Source organism: Equus przewalskii, chromosome 19, assembly GCF_037783145.1.
Source record: "Equus przewalskii isolate Varuska chromosome 19, EquPr2, whole genome shotgun sequence".
In the NCBI taxonomy this organism is placed as follows: domain Eukaryota; kingdom Metazoa; phylum Chordata; class Mammalia; order Perissodactyla; family Equidae; genus Equus; species Equus przewalskii.
Genome location: NC_091849.1, coordinates 25,761,721 through 25,783,187, shown reverse-complemented (window position 1 = coordinate 25,783,187; position 21,467 = coordinate 25,761,721). Strand labels below are relative to the sequence as shown.

At 39.8% G+C, this 21,467-nt stretch overlaps 1 non-coding gene across 1 annotated transcript; it reads right to left on the bottom strand.

The window, feature by feature from the left end:
- Positions 1-15,997: 15,997 nt before the first annotated feature.
- TRNAI-UAU (transfer RNA isoleucine (anticodon UAU)) lies at positions 15,998-16,091 on the bottom strand. The gene is made up of 2 exons: positions 16,054-16,091; positions 15,998-16,033 (listed from the first exon to the last, which is right to left on the bottom strand). It is a non-coding gene; the product is annotated as a tRNA-Ile (tRNA).
- Positions 16,092-21,467: the final 5,376 nt, after the last annotated feature.

The following is a 21,467-nucleotide window of genomic DNA, read 5'->3' as shown; positions in this document are numbered from 1 at the left end:
TGTTAATATGTTGCATATCTCCTCTCTAGCTAGACTCACAAACAAAAATTTTTCCCTGCTATTACTTTTCTAATATCTTAACGTATGCTATGACCTTTGTGGATATTACAGTCAAATAGGGAAGTTGGTCACTGTGTGACTGCTTTTTTTGGACAGAATTGGAATACAAAGAGTGGAGCTGGGGTATCTGGGCGCTGTATGCTCTGGACACTGAAAGAATCTCAGTACTGAGTTTAAGTCCACATCTCAGCACCGTATAACCTCTGAACATCCTTTAGTCAGAGCACTACAACAATAATAAATGGCCCTGAATTTTACTAGTGTAACTTTTAATCTCATGTGGCAATAATTTCCTTGAGGAAAGGCTATAACCTTCCATACTGGAAGAACTAAAATCCTGGGTTAAATTAAAAAAAAATCTTTTATAAGGTTAGAACTGATATTCCTTGCTGTTTTGTGAAATAAATACTCTATGTAACTTCCAGGTTGAAATCAACCTAATTCTGGACAAAATTTTGAACATTTTTGAACATATTTTTAACCTGGCATAAAAGTGATGAACCTGAGGCCCACCCAATGGTGCAACAGTTGGGTTCGCACATTCAGCATTGGCGGCCCAGGGTTTTCCGGGTTGGATCCCGAGTGCAGACCTACGCACCGCTTGTCAAGTCATGATTTGCCAGGTGTCTCACATATGGAGTGGCGGAGGATGCTTGGGGCTGGTCTTCCTCAGCAAAAAGGAGGAGGATTGGCAGCAGATGTTAGCTCAGGGCTAATCTTCCTCAAAAAGAAAAAGAAAAAAACAAAGAAGAAAGAAAAAAATGTGACGAACCTTAAGATCCACAAAAGATGTAAGAAATCAGAAAGTTTGGAAAAAATGAGAGTAAAAGACAATTGTTAGTCTGAAGGTTTCTACCAAACACTGCAGTTCTGGAGTTTCTTCTTTGGGGACTATAGTTGAATGAAGATCAATTTAGAGAAGGCTAAAGAAAGATAACATAATAAGGGATCCCCACACACGTGAAAACCCAAAGGAGTATAATTGCAGAATAGGTATAAATGAAAAGAATAACCTATTGCACAAAGGGAATATGAAAGAAATTTTCTTATCTTGACACATTTACTAGTTTGGGGAAAAAAAAACACCCTAGGTTTTTGTATGCATAAGCTGGCCTTAACATGATTTTATGGATTTTTTTGTTTTAAATTTTGTTTTATTTTGATTTTGTTGCATGGTACACGATACCTTAAGCAAAGGAAATCTTTTGAAGAATGAAACTTCAACCCAGGTATTAAAGAATTTCCACAGACATAATCCAATGGAAAATGAGAAGCTCAGGTTCAAAAATCCAAAATATACATGAAAATAAAGAACTAAGAGAAAAAACTAGAAGAAAAAAGTCATCCACAAATACTCCTATATTGGAATTATTACATGCAGAATATAAATACCCATATTAAATATACTTAAATAAAGATAAAGCTTGAAAATATGAGCAGGGAACAAGTACTAGGTAACTTTTGGCAGATTATCTGATGATTAAAAAAACATCTCGTGGCTTATAACAAAAACTTATTCTTCACTAACATTGTACGCCAACTATAGCTTGGCTTTGGCTCTTTTCTATTGATTTCTTTATTCTGGAATCTTAGTGTAGGAGCAGCCCCTACTTAGAACACTGCCTTTCTCAGGGAAGAAGGAAAGAGTAAATAAAGAACTATGATATGGCTTGTAAACTTTACAAGTGATATGTTACATTTCTGCTTGCACTACACTGAGCAAAGCAATCACATGACTCATCTTGTTGCTAATTCTGATATCAAAGGGTAAAGGAATTATATTAATTTCACAAGGAGCAAAAGTATAATTAATAAGGAAATTGACAAAAATATATAGTCTTTTCACAGGAGGGGACAATGAATCATTGGGAAAATAATACATTAACTCTCATGTATTTGAAAATTATCAAAGGAATTCTGAAAATTAAAAACATATACTTAAATAGATTTATTAGATGGCAGATTAGATACAGCAGAAGGAAGAATTAGGAAAGCTGGAAGTCAGATTTGAGGAAGCTATCTAAAATACTATCCACAAATAGAAATAGTTAGAATTATGAAAGAGGGATAAGAAAAATGAAAGCGAGGAGAGAAATTCTACCAAACACCTAATCAAAGCCCCAAAAGAAACTGTTGAGAAAATAGGAAAGAGTCAACATACTAACACAGAATAAATTAAAACTATTCACAACTACACAAGTAAAATAGATTAAAGAAACTTACAACTATACACATAATCACAAAATTCCAGAACACTAAGGTCAATGGTATCTCATAAAATCTAGCCAAGAGAAATGAGAAATAGCATATAATGAAATATATAATACATATAATATCATAACGAAAATTAGAAAATGGTTATATCTTGATATTAATTAAAACAATATATATCAGGACTTTCAGCTCTGAACAGTTTTAGAAAGTTTGTAAACATTAGGATAGTTTTAGGAAGACTAATATTCCTGCTAGAAATCATTAAAAAACACAAAATCATAAGAATAATGCAAGCAACAGTGAACAAATGGAAAGAACAGAAAACAAATAGCAAAATAATAGTCTTAAACTCAAATATATCAGTAATCAGTTTAAATATAAATGGACTCAACACTCCAAACAGGATATATGGTTAAGTGAAAAAGAAAAGTGAGTAGGAATGTGCTACTTTAAGAGAAAAAACATAAATATTTATTTATTTGCTTATGTTTTCAAAAAGAAACAATGGAACTTTAAGTCCAAAAATCATAATTTTTAAAATTTTACCTATACAGTAAGAGAAAGAAAAGTGAGGAGAGGATAAGGATCAAAATAAGACCTGTATGAACAACCTGATACCAAAGTTTTGAACAGAACCATGTGAATATTTTACTTATTTTTTTTAAATTCTAAACATTAAACATTGAAACAAATGACCTCACTGTACATGAAATTGCTGGCATACACAGAGAGCTATTTCAAATGACTTAAAATCACAGTATTTGGAAAATATGAATGGGACGCATTCTAAAGACAAAAGAACCATAAATATATTGATAAATCTTAAATTGCATTCAGTGTTCCTGTTCTTAGTAATTATACATGTATATTTAATTCTAAATGGCTCCCAAGATCCTAACCCCTGATTTATATGGCCTGTATGATCCCTTCTGCTTGAGTGTGAGTAGGCCTTAAAAGAGACTCCTTTTAAAAGAAGGTTTAGAGGTCAAGACTATTCACTCTGCTCCTTTTTATATTTGATTACTGAACCGTGGCAATGCCTATTCAGATTCTTGGGGACTGAGGAGGGGTGGATGAGATGCTTCAAGCACATTAGCCTAAAGTGTCACAAAAGCCAGATAGTATTTAACTCGCAGCTAAGATGGAATGAGGAGGTGCAACCTGTGGGCCAGGAGTTCCAGGGCCACTCTTAGAAGCCCATAGTGCTCTTTGCTGGCTCTCTCCATTAGTCCTCTCCATTAGCTAGTGGATTGTTTCAGAAGCCACACATGGAGGAGTCTGGTCTATGAGACAGTACTTGAGCTTAGCTCTTCTTTACAGCTACAGAAGCCTCTGACATGCTCTGAGGCATCATCCTGGGCAAGAGAGCAAATAAAATAGGAAAGATGGGAACTGCTGGGCGGGAACGGGGTATTTTGATTATATTGGTCAAAGGAGGCTTCTCTCAAGAGCTGACATTCACAATTTTCTTCCACAGGCCTCAGGCAGAATTTAGAGTAGCTGAAGTTTCAGATTTCAAATAAACCGGGAATGTAACTTCTTCCAGCCTATGAGATACAATTCAGAAAAAGTACAATAAAAACTGTGCTGTTATTTGGTAACGCTCACCTTGCAAGGAAAGGTCACCCAATGCCCAAAAGGAGACTGGGAAACAGTAAGAATTTATGGCTCCTTGCTTAGCTTGATTAAACAGCTGACTGTAATAATCTCAGGGGTTTGAGCTTGAATTTCCTTGTGGGAGACAAGCTTACTTCCCCACTCCACGTCTGGGAAATAGTCCTAAGATGGTCTAAGACACAAATGTAAGAGGTAGGACATTTTTTGTAGAATGATACTTACAAATTGTGGAAAGAACCAGAGCAAAAAGAGAACACATCTTAACTGTTACTTGGGTTTTAGGGGGTGACTGGGACGTGAATAAGCTTCACTAAACGTTCTTATATTGAGGTGTTTGACCCCAGAATGTACCATGTGTTAGAAAAATTAAAAAAACAAAATGAGCTACATTACGATAAGGATCACAAGGTAGCGACTGTGGAAGAAATTAACTCGGGCCGTGGAAAGAGGGGCCAGGAAAACAGAGCTCTCGGGATCCCAGGCACTGGGGCTGCTCTGCAGAGCTCTGTTTCCAGGTGTTTCTCCCCTTTTGGCCAGGACAATGATTCTTTCTTAAGTTTCCTTACACGGAAAGTGGGGACTGCAATGGCACTGCTGCCAGCCATAGTAATGCTGTGGGGTCATGGGTTGGTGCAAGCAATAACTGCTCAGGGAACATCTGCTGGCTCCTCCCTCAACTGTTTTCCTGGAATCCCTGGTCTCCGGAGCTGTGCCAGGAACAGCTTGGGAAGGGCTTGATGAGTGGATTTCTAGAGGATGTAGCACACTGACTGACCTACTTTGGGGACCATGAAATGTCAGATCCTCCAGTCAGGGGTCCACATCCTGCCAGACTGCATGGGGAAGCAAGTGTTTTATGAGATCCTGGGGAGCCCCAACATGCAGGGGACCGGCCTGAGCTTACTCGGAGGCTCAGGCTAAGGATGAGCCTTCAGTCAGTGAGGCCAGAGAGAAGAGGGGAGGAGACAATTGATCTTCCTTAAAAATATTCTTTGTATTCATGTGTATAGTCCAACTTAGAAAAGCTGTTCTTCCCCCATCATCACCCCCAAAATCATGAAGGCCTCTTACAAGTTCCTGCCCTCTCTCAGCCCCTCCCCTCTCCCTGGGATCTTAGGGCCTTCCTACTATAACCTACAGCTCTGGGCCTAAGACACTTAGGGCTGTTGACACTTTGGGCTGTGGGTGGGAACAAGGTCAGCAGAACCTGTAGCTTCCTCAGGGGACAAGAGGCCGGTACAGACTGTCCTCCTCAAGCAGCCAAGACATCATGAGCTAATGATGGCCCAGGTCCTATTACAAAAGAGAAGCAGAGAGCATTTGGAGAGAACTATATAGTAAGCCGGCCTCCTCCTCCTCCGCGGTAAGATCCAGGAAGTCAAATGAGGGCAAGGCTAGAGTTTTCCTACCTCAAACTTCCAGGTGTAGCTGTTCTCCACTTTCTTCCGCTCAGCAGTCTGAGGTTCCTGCTCGAGGCTGTTTATGAGTTGTCTCACCCTCTATTTTGTACAGTTTGAAATCGGTGGGCATGGAGTTCCCAGTGGGTCCAGGTGGGCCTGAAAAAATAGATATAGAGATAATATTCATGAAGGGAGTTTCATCAGAGGGGAATTAGCTCAAGTGGTAGAGCACTCGCTTTGCATGTGAGGGGTAGTGGGATCGATGCCCACATTCTCCAGTATTTTGGACTGCCAATTTCTGCCATGATATGTCTGTCAAACCAGAGCTTCTCTCCAGTAAAAGGCAGATTCAAAATCAGGAATAACTGCACATCTTAAAGGGAGGGAGCTAAGGTGTTCCTGTTTTTTCTATGCGGATGCTTAACGATGCTGCGCCATCCAAGACAAGGGCACAGTGGTGCAGAACAGAGCAAGTGATTATACTTAATGAGAAAGAAAGAAGGCAGTGGTATTTACAATTATTTTATTCTCTGTAATTATAAAAGCATTTAAGAATTAGAATTGAGCCCTGAAAGATTCATCCAAAATTTAAGATGTCTCATTTTCATTATTTTCTGAATGCTCTGATTAGATTTTTCATTTTTTCTTTAAAAATGCACTTGAAAACGTATATTGGTAGATATACTTTGTTTTCTATATACTATGGTCCAAATATTTGTGTCCCCCTAAAATTTATGTGTTGAAAACCTAACGGCCAAGATGGTGGTATTAGGAGATGGGGCCTTTGAGAGGTGATTAGGTAATAAAGGCAGAGCTTTCATGAATGTGATTAGCACCTTTATAAAAGAGGCACCAGGGATCTTGCTTGCCCTTCCACCATGTGAGATGTCAGCAGTCTGCAACCCAGAAGAGGACTCTTACCAGACACCTGATGGGCTGGCACCATGTCCTTGGCAGTTCTCAGCCTCCAGAACTGTGAGAAATAAATGTTTGTTGTTAAAGACCACCCGGTCTATGGTATTTCTATTATAGCGGCACAAATCAACCGAGACACTATATATTTTCTTTTGATGTTAGTTTCTAACTTTATAAAGCTTAATCTTATCTTGCTAAGTTTACAATACACATTTACTATAGGTTGTTTATATTATTCTGTAAAAGGAAAGCATAATTTGTTAGAGATTTGTTAAAGTCATTAAACAAGGAGGCCGTTAGACTGAGATGGCTCTAAATGCCTTGGTAGCCTAGGGGAGCAAACCAAAACCTAAGCCAAGGTCAATGCACCAGAATCTGAGAAAACAAAATTTAGGAACAACTGATCAAAGAGAGACAATTAGGCTTTCCTACATAAAACAACCTTAAGCTACAATCAATCAGATTATTTCTTTGCTTTGCTTCTGACATCTTCCCTATAAAAACCATTCCCATAGCTTCTGCCTGTGGAATCTCCTAAGCACTTTTGGTTTGGCACTCCTGATCTAAATGGATGCTTGCTCAAATAAACTCTTGTAAATTTTAATGTGCCTCTTTATCTTTCATCAGATCCAATGGGTAAGTTTTTAAATCTAAGGAGTTAATATCATATTAAATAAAACAAAATGTCTAGTATGATTCAAAATACTGCATATAACCTAAATAATTCTTTATAATTATGCTGTAGAGACTTTCTTAGTCTTATTCCCTGTTCTTGTTTAATTCATGTGCACAGTTCTATTCTTACTATTAAGTGGACCCCCTAAAAAAACTCACTCATCAATTTGATGCTTAGCATAAGGTGTATGGGTTGGGAGTAGGGTTGCTGAGCTATCCTGCCTGCTTGTTAATTATTAGAAGCATGATAGACTGAATTAGTGTAAAGCCTGTCCACCTTATTAGAGGCAGTGTAACTGAGACAGCAATGTCATACAATTTGGCTTCCCCCGTTCAAACTAGTCAGTCTTAAATCCATGCCTATCTTTTCTCTTTCCTCTCTCTCAGTATCTTCCAATGGGATCAAATGTGGAATTGGTTAGCTTTACCTTGTGGGAGGTTGTGAATGGGTGGGGTAGGGGGAGAATAAATGGCAGTTTTGCACTCTTAAGTCTCTGAATATATTTTTCATGAAATTAGGTGTCGTTTACCTGCTCAGGGGTCTTGAGCTGTCTCAGGATAGCTCCCTCTCCTAGCAGTGGCATCATGTGGATGAATGCGGCAGAAAGTGTATCTTCCATTGTAGCCTCAGGCCAGTGAGTTCTCTGGATCTCCCTCCCCACCTGCATTTTGGGATTATAAATGTCCTGGGATATTGCTGGACTGTGGGAGGAGAAATTTACTCTAAGGCCCATGAATACAAGGATCACAAACAACACTGAGCAAACTTTTTGCATCCTCTTACGTTTCTGTCTTGTTATTTTGCTTTGCTTCCTTCACCCCTTCCCACAAATGTGGACATAAACAAAAGTAAAATTTCTCATGTGCCGTGTACTATATACTAGGCTCTGTAATTCCCATTGCACCATCAGGACTTGAGATTTGCAATATATATTCTCCTTTGAGTCCAGCCTGTGGTGCTGAACTGTTCAGCCGTAGATCTTGGAACTTACCACAAAATTAACGTAAGTGTAGTCTTTCTAAAAGCTACGGGAGCTCTGAGGCCTCGCTCTCTGGCCGCCGATTCCTCTGTGTTTAAGCGGGCAAGTACTGCCCACGTGGAACCAGGCCCCGCTTTCATGGGCATAAAACTGGTGCGGCCCCCAATTTCCAAGACTTTTACAGCCTGCGGGGCACTTGCTCTCTGCTTTTGGCGCCCTAAGGAAATACTCAGTGTCTCAGGCGCTTATGAATCCGAAAACCGTCTCCCAGCCGCCGTTAGGGCTGCTACAGAGTGCAGAGAGAAGGGAGACCCGTCTGACAATCTGGGACCCTCCAGGCGATGAATTCTACCGGCGACCCAGGCGGGCGACCTGGAATAAGGGGTCCCTCTACGCTGCTGTGTTTCATGATTCCAGCCGGAACTTTGTCTTCTCTTTGCCGACTTAAAATTATATATCTCCAACTGTTGTGCTTTCATGTCTTCTCCGACTCGGTCAAGGGCGGGCGTCATCGCTGGACTCCATTAGCCAACTCAGAAGTTCGAAAGAAGGAAAGGAAGAATATTCTTCTGGCTTGACTCAGCTGTGTCTTTCATCAGGCGAAAATCGGAGGAAACAAAAGGATGCTCAGGACGTATGGTAACTCCGGGGCTCTCTAGGATTTCTGAGGCGGCAATGGGAATTTTCCACCCTTCGAGGGAAACTTAAAGACAAATTTGTAGTTCATACTCTGTTTTCCACCCCAGAGAATGTTGACATGAACGTTTTTGATCCCTTGCAAATTTTTAAAGAAACTGCGATTTGAATTTGTGTGGAAGATTAAATTTTTGTCACTCTGACATGGAACACTATCATCCCAATTAATTTGAAGGTGGAAGGAAGTTGATGTACTGGAAAACGTACACTGACAGAAAGTGTGTAATCAGCGGCCTCCCGTAGCCGGGCCCTCTCCTCCCCATACCAGCCGAGGCCCCTCTTGCGCTTACTGTGCTTTTGCTAGTCTGGGCCACGTCTTTTTGGCCACCTCCTGGGCCCTCCTGGCAGATCTTGGGACCCAATTTGCCCTTCACAGCACCTTTGTGTCTTCAGAAACCTGATAAGGGCTAGGTCACTGATTTTCTTCTCTGACCGTTTAGCTTACTTGACTCGGGTTTGTCTCAAGCCAGACAGAAAGTCGATTTCTCAGAGAAAGGAGTTGGTCTCCAGAACTTCTGACTGCACCCAAGGTAGATCCCGTTTGAGTTGGGCACTGATCTGCCTGATTAGAGGTTGGGGAGCAGAAAGTGGGGGTGGCTCGGGAAGAGAATAAGTGTGCAGGGAACAGTGAGGCCCTGACAGGCTGCTGTCTTGGTTGTGGAGTCTTGGAAGGACCTGGAGGTGATGATTGTAAACAGGTGAAATGTTCTCTCTTTTCAGTTTGTCTGCAGGAAAAAAACAAGACAAGAGATGAATGAGCAAAAGGTATTCAGCACTGAAGTGAAGAGTAGTTTCACAGCTGACAGCAGAGAGAACCATAGAAATTTAGGAGAGGGAAAGCTTCTGCAATGTTTTTGTCCTAGATGCTTTCTGAGCAACATCTGAGTAAATTAGATTAAGCTAATGAACAAAGAATGATCCACTGATAGTGACTTTTAGGTAATGCTCTGAGTCATAGTCATAGGAACCTCTGCTTGAGTTAGAGCTACCACAAACAGGTTGGTGAATGGGTTTTGAGCCTCTTTTTCTTCCTTTTCTTTTACTTTGCAACCAAAGATCCTGTGAAACCTTTGTGTTCCTGGTGGCCTCTTTTGGAAACTGAATCTGAGACTGAAAGTTAGAATTTCTGCCTTGATGCAATCTTAAAATTGAAAGAGAAGCGTTCTTCTGCCTCTCTTTCATCCTCTCCAGGGGCTGCTCTCAGACGAGAAGATATGAGTCTCCCTTGTTCATTTTCTTACAACTTCCTTTCCCAGTTCTCTTTCCACCTTCACTTAAGGAATGAGAAGGATATAGTTGCCTTACAGAATGGCATTTCAGGTATGGATAAGAACTTGGAAAAACGAACAAAGATGGTATAAGGGAAAAGTAACCAGGGATAGTGTGCAGAGAGGGTACAGTGCATATAACAAATTGAGAAACCTTTATTCAAGGAAACATGCAGCCTCAATAAGAAAAGTAGGAACCTATGGCATTTTGGTCTGGGAATGCTCCCACCCAGTCCAGGCTTCATGATTCAGTAATTTTACCAGGGAAGGGAGAGGGCCGACTTGATTATGAATGTAACACAGAAAAATCCATGACCAAGGGTATTATTGAGAACAGTACCAATTTAGGTAGCCAAAAATCAGAGAAGGCCAACATTGAAGCTAGTATGAGATCACAATACTGCTTGAGGTGAGCAAAGAACAGAAGAATAGTCAGATTTTAACAAGGAGATACCAGGAAAAAGCCAGTCATAGTGATCCTCGATAATCTCCCACATGTCCTGGGTGGTCTGGTAGGCCACATGCTCAGGAAAGATTATAGAGGGCCCTTGCTGTCTATTGAATGCTAGCTGAATGTTAGTCCTTGTGCAAACAGAAATTAAACAAAGTACATTCTCTGACCACAATAAAATTAAATTAGAAATCAATAACAGAAGGAAATTCGGGGAATTGACAACTATTTGGAAATTAAACAAGACAGTTGTAAATAATCCCTAGGTATAATAAGAAATGATAGGAGAAATTAAAATATATTTTGAACTTAATGAATAAAACCCAATATATAAAAATTTATGGCATTCCATTAAAGCAGTACTTAGAAATATATCTTTAAATACCTATATTAGAGAAGAAGAAAGTCCTCAAATAAATAACTTAAGCTTTCATCTCAAGAACTAGAAAAACATGAGCAAACTAAACCCAAAACCAATATAAGAAAGGAAATAATAAACATTAGAGCAGAATCAATGAAATGGAAAACAGAAATACAATAATGAAAGTCAATGAAATGAAAAGATGTTTCTTCTGAAAATCCAACAAAACTGATAAAATTTTAGCTAGAATGAATAAGAAAAAAAAAGAAGACACAAGTTGGTAAAATCTGGAAGGAAACAGAGGACATCACTACTGATCTCACAGAAATTAAAAACATCATAAGGGAATAGTATATAGTATAATATAATGCAAACTCTTCCCTTGGTCTCCAGACTGCCAGCCAGATGGATAAGCTATAGCTTAGCTATAGATATAGATATAGATATAGATATCCTATTGGCTCTGTTTCTCTGGAGAACCCTGAATAACACAATATGGAATGTGCAAGGAGAGCTATCAAGAAGTGAGTCAGAGTTAAGAATCTGGAGCACAGGAAGATGGCCCTCCTGAATATTGACAGAGGACATATTTAGGCCGTGAACATTGTACAGTACTGGTTCATGGTTCTTAACCTTTTTTCAGCGGTAACATACACAGAAAAAATTACACAAAATTTCAACAGATTGCAGATCTTTGAAATTCATCAGTGCAGACACAAGTTAGCCTAAGAAATAGATCAAGAACTGAATCTTGGATGGAAAACTCGTATTTAGAGAGGAAATGGGAAAACTGAAAGGGATAGGAGAGTTGGAGAAGCCGAGGGAATAGAAAAAAATCACCAACAAAAGATTAGTCAAAGGTCAAATATTGTTGAGATCAAGTTAGAAAATATCTGAAAGTGTTGATGGGATTTCTGTGAGGAAGTCACCTGAGAACTCAAAGCACTTTTAGTAAAATGGTGGGTGGATGCCAGTCTGCAGTGGGTTGAAAACTGGAAGGAATAGAGAGACCTTAATTCATATTTCTCTTTCTGGAAGTAAGCTTTAAAGGAAAAGAGGAAAAAATGACATTATATTGAGAGTGGCAGTGTGGATCTTAATCAAGCAGAGTGTTAGTGTGTGTGTCCGTTTAAAGATGACATATTTTAAGGTTAAGTCATCAATGGGGAGTTGAAATTTGGAGGTGCAGATGAAGAGTTCAATCTTTAAAAGAGAGAGAGACATCTTCCCTAGAAAGGTCAGGCAAATAGTGAAAACTGGGAACTGACACAGATGAATTATAAATTTATAGAGAGAGGAGGCAGATGTATGAATCAGAGGAGGTTATAATTTCTCTGTGAAATAGAAGATAAGATCACCTGCTGAGCATGATGGCAATATTGTGGAGTTAGGTACTAAACGGATTGGGGAAACTGCAAAAGTTGCTCTGGGTGGATAGGAGTTATCAGGCCTAAGATTGCCAATAGGATTTGAGGTTATAGAGCACAAATTTGCAAAGGGTATGAAATTAACCTTGCTTCCTTTTGATCCTCTATGTCACGTACAGAGTGTATGCTCTAGGGGTAAAAATTGGTGGGAAAATATGGACAGAGTGATATGAAGTTTTATATATTCTCTGTTCTTTTCCTAATGACTTTGTGATCATGCCTCAAGAAATGAATTGTGAACTCCTCTTAAGATGTCTGTAATCCTTCAGCAAAGACAAAGTGAAAGAGTCATAAATTACTGCCTAATAAACTACCTTCAAAGCTCAGTGGCATGCAACAATAAGCATTTATTTCATACAGGCTGGTTGGAGAAGTCAGATGATCTGGGCCAGGTTCAGCTGGGTGGTTCTGCTTTAATCTGTAGACAGCAAGAGAAGTCAAAGAGCTTTTCTCTTTATATTGTTCATCCTCCCCCTCAGACCAGTGGGCTAACTGGAGCTTGTTCTTTTTATGATGGCCCAGAGGTATAAGAAGGCAAGTGGAAATAGGCAACACCTCTTAAAGTCCAGGCTTTGAATAAGCACACTGTCACTTCTACCCCATTCCATCAGCCAAAGCAAGTTAAGTAGCCAAAACCAAAGTCAAGGGACCATGCTTTTTGGTCATCCTTGCTGCATAGCAAACCACCTCAAATGTAGTGGCTTGAAATACTACACCCACATGTAGTGGTTTAATACAATAATATTTATTTGTTTATGATTTTACAATTTGTGCAGGGATTGACAGAGATTGTTTCTCTCTACTTCATGTGGTGTCTGCTAGGGTTGGAATATCTGTGATGGCTTTTTGGTTCATACATTTGATGTCTCAGCTGGAATGGTTAGAACAGCTGGGGATTGGCCAGTAATCTCTCGATGTAGTCTTTTCATGGGGTTAGCCTGAGCCTTCTCACAGCATCACACTCTCTAGGTATTTGGACTTCTTATGTAGACTCAGGCTTCTCCCTGAAGGCAAAATTGGAAGCTGTCATACTTTCTTAATGCCTGGGCTCACAAGCCCCAGAATGTAACTTTCACTTCATTGCATTGCTCAAAGAAGTTACAAGGCAAGTCCAAATTCAAGGGAAAGAGAAATAGCTTCCTATTATAGTTGAGGAAGTTCTAAGGTCCCATTGCAGAGGAGAATGAGAGCTATTTCAGAAATGTAATTTACTATAGATGAGGACATACACTCCACCCTCAGTAAGAGTATGAGATACATGGAGGGACCAATAATTCAACCAACTGCACAGTGTAATATAAATGTGTATATTAAAATGATTCTAGGGTCAGGCCATTGCCACGGTATCACAGGCTGGAGGATGGTCAGCTGGCATCATAAGTAGAAAGCAACAGTACAGAAGTGGCCACTAAAAGTACTTAGATTTTCTTTACCTTTGATAAACACCAGAGGCTCTGCTAATTAGCATAATGGAATATTAGAAATTGATTTTCTTTAGTGACATCTGTCCTTTTTAATTAGTTAATTAGAATATTAGAAATGTAGTCTCACTGGATAAATTAGTTGTGCTCAAGAATTGTGAATTAAATATTTAAGAGAGCTCCCAAGTTGTGTATCACGAAATTGGTTTAAACAAGTTCAAAAGAGTTCCTATGGAAAAGGTCACTTACCATTTTAAAACACGATCTACATTTTAAAACAAAATTATTGAGCAGATACTCAGTAATACTCTCATTTGAATGGGGGCAGAGATAAAATAATGAAGATGCTAGCTATGTTAAGAAAAATTATCCTACTCTTAAAATAAGGCAAAAAGATTACAGAAAAACCTTTCAAAATCATACTAAAGCATTGTTTAACAAGCTCACTTAAGGGGCAACCGAGTCTCTGGTCAATGCAACTTTTTATTTTTGTCACTATTTACTATTGATTAGGGCACAGACTCTGCAAAGTTAAATGCTATTCTGTAGAAGATTGATAAGTTTCAAATGACTTTTGCCCAGTAAAAATGCAACTAGTTTCTGTCTTTTAGGAACCCCCCCCCCAAAGATTATAGTTTTTATTGCCCTGTAAGACATTAGCTAGTTTTTTACTTAGATTTGCAATCTATTTGAGCATTCTTTTTTTTCCCGTTGACTATACATTTACCAGTCTCTTCTATTGTCATTTGAACTAGTTTACCATACTGTTGGTTTCCTCATTAATGACAAATAAATCTTTGACAGTTAATCGCTATACATATTTGAAGATTATACTTTGAGAGCTTCCAAGATACTCTGCTGGCTTAGCAAGATCTATAAGTGAGAAAGTGCCCACTTTTATTATTACCTGCTGCTTTCCTGGATGGGACCTCCCTGCCCTTCCCAGGGAGACCACTCTGTGAGTGGACAATGTCCAGACAGACACAGGACAGATTTAGGAATCTAGACCTCAAGAGAATTCTCTGGGCCCAGTTTCATTCCATGCACCTTCTATGACCTGTCACAGGTGGGACATATGTACTCTCAAGTTTGAGATAATCTTAACAGCTAGGAAAAGTACTCCAAATTACCTAATTCAATTCACCCTCTTAGGGCAGAGTGGGGAGGCATGTGATAAGATCTATGACCAGGCAGACTCCTTGTGTCATTGTGGAGAGGGAGAAGCATGTTTTTAAGTCAAAATCAGTACCCGCTTCCTACCTACCTCACATACAACAATATGCTTTTCCTGTAATGTTGTTCTACAGATTCCAGGTTCTGGGTCTCATTTTCACTCATCCTTTTCCAGGCCCAGGCAGTTGGATCATCTGAGGATGTCAGGCTCTGTTTCTTAGTTGATGAAAGCTATAGATCTTCCGTGGTTGTTGGTGACAAACAAATGGCAAGCAATAGGATATATTGGAGTATATAAGGAAGCCATTTGGTGTAAACCTAATTTGGCCTGACCTTGTTTTTCTAAAAATGCCTGACATGGCCTTTGAGGATGCATTGTATATCTGCTTTAAGCATTTGCTATGTCCCATAGGCAAGAACAAATGCCCTTGAGATAAAGATGCAACTTCCCTCACATTGGCATTTCCTTAAGGATAAGCATTTCTCCCTAGGCTGGGAACTGATTGCTGTGCTTGCCTGTGACCACCCAGCTCAAGACAACCGACCTGCCACCCTGCTGTGTCTACTGAGACAACAGACCTTCTACCTGCTGTGTCCATCGCTGTGCCTGCAGTCTCATGACTATTATAAAAGTGACATTTCAATCACATGTGAAACATGCTCTTTGAGGGTATATAACCACTCTGTACACCCCACTTCTTTGGTGCCCTTCCTTCCTTGGGGAAGGAAGGCCTCTGGCTAAGCTAGTCCTCAGATCTGGCTCAGAATACACTCACCCCAATTTTCATTTATAGATTGGTTATCGATTATTTCGTCAACATTGGTTCATCAGGGTAAAATTAAGTGAGGGAAAAACACAAGAAGCGACGCTGGTTTCAGAAATCAGTATTTTATTTTTCCCCCAAGCTGGAGCTTTAATTAGACAGGAGCCCGGTATGTACGAGTTCCCACTTTTGAGTTCCCTCTAATGGTGGTCAACACTTACCATCTCAGGGAAGTTACTTAGCACTTTCTAAGTATGTGTCAGGGGCTTCCCAAAGAACGATGATCATAAAAGCACAGTGTGAAGGGGAGTTTCAGGAGATGTTCTTTATTTGAGATCAGCTTGCAGGACAAGGTGGGAATAAAGAGTTACAGAAGCTAACCCACTGCAGCACAACAGATTCAGCCGGTAATTGCTTGGCGTTGCTAGGTTCCAAAAACGGTAAGGAGACTGGTAAGAATAAGTGCTATAGGAGAAATTCAAGCACATCAAACACGGTGGAGTAAGGTCGTGAGTCAGAGAGGGAAGTCAGGTGGAAAAGGTCTTCAAGGGAGGCGACTTCAAATTGGAAAACAATGCTCCAGGTGAGGATCGAACTCACAACCTCGGCATTACTCGCACACATACTGCCATATAAGTACCGCGCGCTAACCGATTGCGCCACTGGAGCACTCGCGCACAGCTTCCGGTCACTTATGACACGGCCTACAAAGGAATGTGCAACGTCTTTGCTCTGGTCGCGGCCACCTACGTGCCTTCCTCTCTCTCGCAGTCCCGGAGCTGCTTCTGGCGTACAAAGGCAGACTGGGTTCAGCTGTAGACCGTCCCAGGCCACCAGTCCTGAAAGCGCGGAGGGAGTTCTGCTAGCAGAAACGAAGGTGGATGTTTCCAAGGCGACTGGGAAAAAAGCAGAGGTTTGGGAGACTCCGACTGCCTGAGGCATTTCCAGGAGGTCCTTCATTGGGCCGAGTGGGCGGGCCAGCCTCCTGCTGCGTGGGTTCCGGAACCTTTCGTTTTGCCTCTCTCCAAGATGCTTCTCCCTCGAGCGTCGGAGGAAGCTGGCTGTCTGCGCGCGGGAAGGGTGGAAGGACCACGAAGCCCTTTCGAGTGGGATTTACCAAAGCCGTTCCCTTTTCCTCTTTCCCGTTCTCGCTTGACAAATAAGTTAGACACCAAAGGATGCAAAAGGTTATTGAGAGGAAGTAGTGCTGGGCTATATTTTCCGCGAAGTGCTCTGAGAAACAGTCGATGGAATGGGATCAGCAGCTTGGTGTTTTTCCTCGGGCATCCCTCCCTGGGACCTAAGAGTCGACACTATCCAGGAGAACGCGACAACTAAAACAGGCCAGAGACTGGGTCTCTGAAATTCTGAATGTCTCTATGCTAGATTAAACTTGGTTTTAAAAAATACCTAATTGGGTTAAAGACGTCATGCTTCGGAGAGTTTTGAGACGGCAGGGTAGGGGAAGGAGCTATCTCTAGAAGTGGCTTTGTGTGTGTTTGTGTGTGTGTTTACCCGGAGTGTCAGGGTCTTTCTTATGGGTGGGCGGTGTGGGCTAGAGATTATGTACAATTAGCTAGCTTTTCTATCCCAAAGAGTTTTTCTTTCTTTCTTCCTTCTTTTTTTTTGGATTACTATTTGCCATATATATGTGCATATATCATATATTTTTTAAAAACCCTTATAAGATAGAAAAACGTTGAGTCATATATGAAAAGTACTCTGTATATAAAGTTCAAAGTACATAAAGTTCAAAGGCTCTGAAGTCTTCTTGAAGCCTGTGGTATTTGCCCTTGGAGGAAGACTGTCTTCCAGCTCAGGGAGAAGAAGATTACCACCTAACTAAAGAGCACTAAGTAGATATCTCACTATCTTCAACAAGACTGATAAAGGGGATTGTGGCACACGAGGAAAAGTGTACTGAAGTTACTAACTCAAAGAATTGTCTTCTGTGAGGACACAGACCTTGAGAAAATCCTAAGATTCTTCCGATGTGTGAAATGTGTAGGGGACACAGCCTTGGTCCATCTTTCCTCAAACGTAACCCAGGTTCCTGATAGAATTAAGCCCTAATGCCCTAAGGTGTCCACTGTATGTAATGAATTAACTTCTCTCTTAGAATGGAACTAGTCATGTGCCATCCATTGAGAAAATAGTGACTCACGTCATAATCTATTTTCTGTAGCTCAGCTGTGGATCCTTGGTTGAGAAAGGTTTGGAATCTATCTTGCGGTTTCCAGCCGATGTGTACCGAACTACACCCAAGAATCACGCTTTCTGGGGCGATCAAGATAAGAGAGGCTAAAATAGTTCTCAAAGGGTAGTCGCCAGACATCAGCAGGATCTGGGCTGGGACGGGCAATGTGATTTAACAAGCCCTCCAAGTGATTCCGATGCACGCTAAAGTTAGAAAACCACTGGGCTAGACTGCTCTGACTACAAGTGAAGGGCATTCGGTCCAGACCGGACCGCCAGGGAATGCCAAACCGTCGGGGAAGTTGCCTGATGGCAAAAGGAAACCACTGAGATTACAAACCCTCCCGATTTCCTAGAGCGTCCGCCCTGCAGCTGGTGGTGGAAGTTTTCGTCTGCTGGCTCTAATGGTTCACAGGACCGAAAGCTGGCGACGCACTTGTGCTTTTCCCGGCCGGATTCACTTTTTCTCCTGTGGGAGTTGGAAAGTTTTGTGTTCTAGGGGGTTCTGGTTGTGATTTCTGATCCTGCATCCGCGACGAAGTACAGCGTAGAGGCGAGGGGACTCGTAGTAAAATATGCAGGATCTCCTCAAGCCTGTCCCCAGCGGCGGGAAGCACCGTACTCCCCTCGTACCCGGGCCAAAGTCGGGGGTCCTGGAGGCTCGGACGAGGGATTAACCACGACTTCTCGCTACTAGGGGCAGCAAATCCTGTTCTGGGCAGGGACTTCCTTCTGCCGGTTGGCCACTGTCCACACTCACAGGAGTCCAATGCCAAACCTGCCCCACTTCCTTTTCCTTTCCTTTTCTTTTTTTTAAGTTTAAATCTCATTCTTGTAGTCTTCCAGTCAACAGTAAAAATCGTGTTTGTGTCATGAGTATCCAACAAGTAAGCCCCTTAGAGATCTTTTAGTTCAGTTTTTCTCATCGCTGCCTGCACATTGGAATAACCTGGAGAGTGTTTAAAAACAGTAATAATTTTTTTTAAAGGCAATGCCTGGAATCCACCTCCAATGATTCTGACTTAATTGGTCAGAGGCGGGTGATTTTCTTTTCAAGCTATAATTACATTTTATCACGATGTGACCGTTTTAGCTAGGAAATTAATAAACAATAATACATATTACTTCAGCAGAGTGACTCTGCCAAAGGATATGGAGAAAGCACTCTCACCCTTTTCCTAAACCTGCCCCAATTTCAATGAGCAAGCTCAGATTTGAACTTGGGTCAATTCAGGCTGTTAATGACATTCACTTTCAATCAGCAATCCACAAGTAATGTAGATTTATCCATTTCTCGTTTAGGCAATGTATAGTTTAAGAAGTACACATAATGCAAAACCTTTGCAATAGTCACTGTGATCTGGTATTCTGAAATTTCCATTTCATTGTGTAAGAAAGGATCAAAGTATGTTCTGGACTGGAAGGGCAAAACAACCTCAAGTCTATGATACATAAAATCATGCAATCATCCCTGGAATATTCCTACACGTTTGGAATAGTAGAAGAATCACTTGAGTAGTCTTCAATTTTGTTTGTTTGTTCAATAAAATGTACTTTGAGGACAGAATAGAGGAATTTATGGTCCCAGCATGCTACTTCATTTATCCGGCTTAAAGGCAGACATTATTTGAAAGACTACTTAAAATTTCTTGTCAGTAGGGAAAAAAACATACCTATTTGAGAAATAACTGTACCTTACTTTAAATTTCCTTAATCATTTCATCTTATGAACTTGAGTTTTTGAACTATTGAGTAGATCTTGAAACTAGGAACATTCTATTTAAAAAAAACAACTATCAATTGTTCTTAGGAGCATCATTTTATATTTACTGATGGTATTATTCTTACTGCATATAATATGCACACAAACGTAATCAGCTGAGTGCCCTCTCCAATATGAAATATACCAATTCTATCAACATTTTAGTGAACCATCTGGGTGTATAGACTCCTGAATCTGAGTAAAATCAGTTTGATGTATTGGATGTGTGGCGTCATTTGAACATAATTCTGGTGATTGATATGCTTAGGAAATACGTTAGACAATAGGTAAATCCTATTTATATTCACTCAAGTGACATATCTTAATTGTAGAAAGGTATCAAAAAGTATTATTTTTACTACTTCCTGAAGCAGGTTAAACGACAGTTTTCAAACTAATTCTGATTTAGCCACCATTATGGTTGTTAACTGCTACTAAGGAAAAATACTATTTTTTGGTTATGAAGTTACTTAAACTAAGAGTGATGAATATTTACAAATGCAAGATTTATGTATTCTAAAAAGTGAAAGATTAAGATGTCTGAGTTTCTAAAATTTCTAAAATAGATGAAATTATTAACACTTGGAAAAAATATAATGCTCAAGATTTTTTCAAGAGGCTTATTATTTTCTTGGGATGAAAGTTGTTTTGCTTGTCATATCACAAATTCCAAAACAAAATCTCCATATAGTCAGAACACTGGAAGATATCTCAAAGGTAAAATATGGAATAATTTTAGGTTTAAGTGCATATAAATATGAATAATTTTATTTTTTGACCTGGTTTTATGCCACTTTGCTAAACACATTGCTGAGTTCTAGTGTAGACTTTTTGGGATTTTCAATGTAGCCTCCCATAGTATTTTTGAATACAGTATGATTTCTTCCTTTCCAACCTATGACTTTTATAACTTTTATTGCCTATTGAACAAATGTAGACTACAAGTAAGTTGTAGAACAGGAGTAGTGAGAGAGGATATTATAGCCTACTAACAATCTTAGGGGGAAAACATTCAGTTTTTCACTATTAAGTATGATAACTATATGATTTTGTAAATATTCTTTATCAGATTAAGGGAATTCCCTTCTATTCTAGTTTAGTGAGAGTTTTTATCATGAAAGGATGTTGAATTTTGTAAAATTATTTTTTCCACACCTACTGAAATTGTTATGGGTTTTTTTTTTCCTTAATTTGTTAATACAATGGATTGTATTGATTGATTTTCTATCATTAAACCAGCTTCCCAACTTCTTCACGTGAACCTTATTTAGTCACGGTGTATGATTATTTTTTATATGTTGCTGGATTTTATTTCTTCATATTTTGTTGAGGATCTTTATGTCTATGTTCCTGGTTGATGTTGGTCTTTATTTTCTTTTTTTGTACTCTCTTTATCTGGCACTGCCAACTGGCTAATTTGGGCATCATAAAATGGGTTGGGTAGTGTTATATCTATTTTCTGTGGGAGATTATATGAATGATAATTGCTTCTTTTTAAAATACTTGTTGGAATTTACCAATAAAACCATCTGGTCCTGTAATTTTCTTTGTAGGGAGTTCTTAACCTACAAAGGTAATTGACTTAATAGATAAAGGACTATTCAGATTATCAAATCCTTCTTGAGTTGTGCTGGTTTGTGTCTTTGAAGAAATTGGTCCATTTAATTTAGATTGTCATATTAATGGGCAGTGTCGTTTTTAGTATTATCTTATTATCCTTTCAATGTCTTGGGGACTGTTCCCTTTTAGTTTCTGATAGGGTGATTTTTTTGTAGTTTTTTTGTTTGTTTTTACTCCTCCAAGTGATTTTACTCTATTTTATTTTTTTTATTTTTTTTAAAGATTAGCACCTGAGCTAACTTCTGTTTCCAATCTTATGTTTTCTTCTTCTTCTTCTCCCCAAAGCCCCCCAGTACATAGTTGTATATTCTAGTTGTAGGCAAAGCCCCCCAGTACATAGTTGTATATTCTAGTTGCAGGTTCTTCTGGTTGTGCCCAAGTGATTTTAATATACATCCAGGATTGGGAACCATTGATCCAGTACCTCTCCTCTATTCTCATTTTACGGATGAGGAAACTGAGGCCAC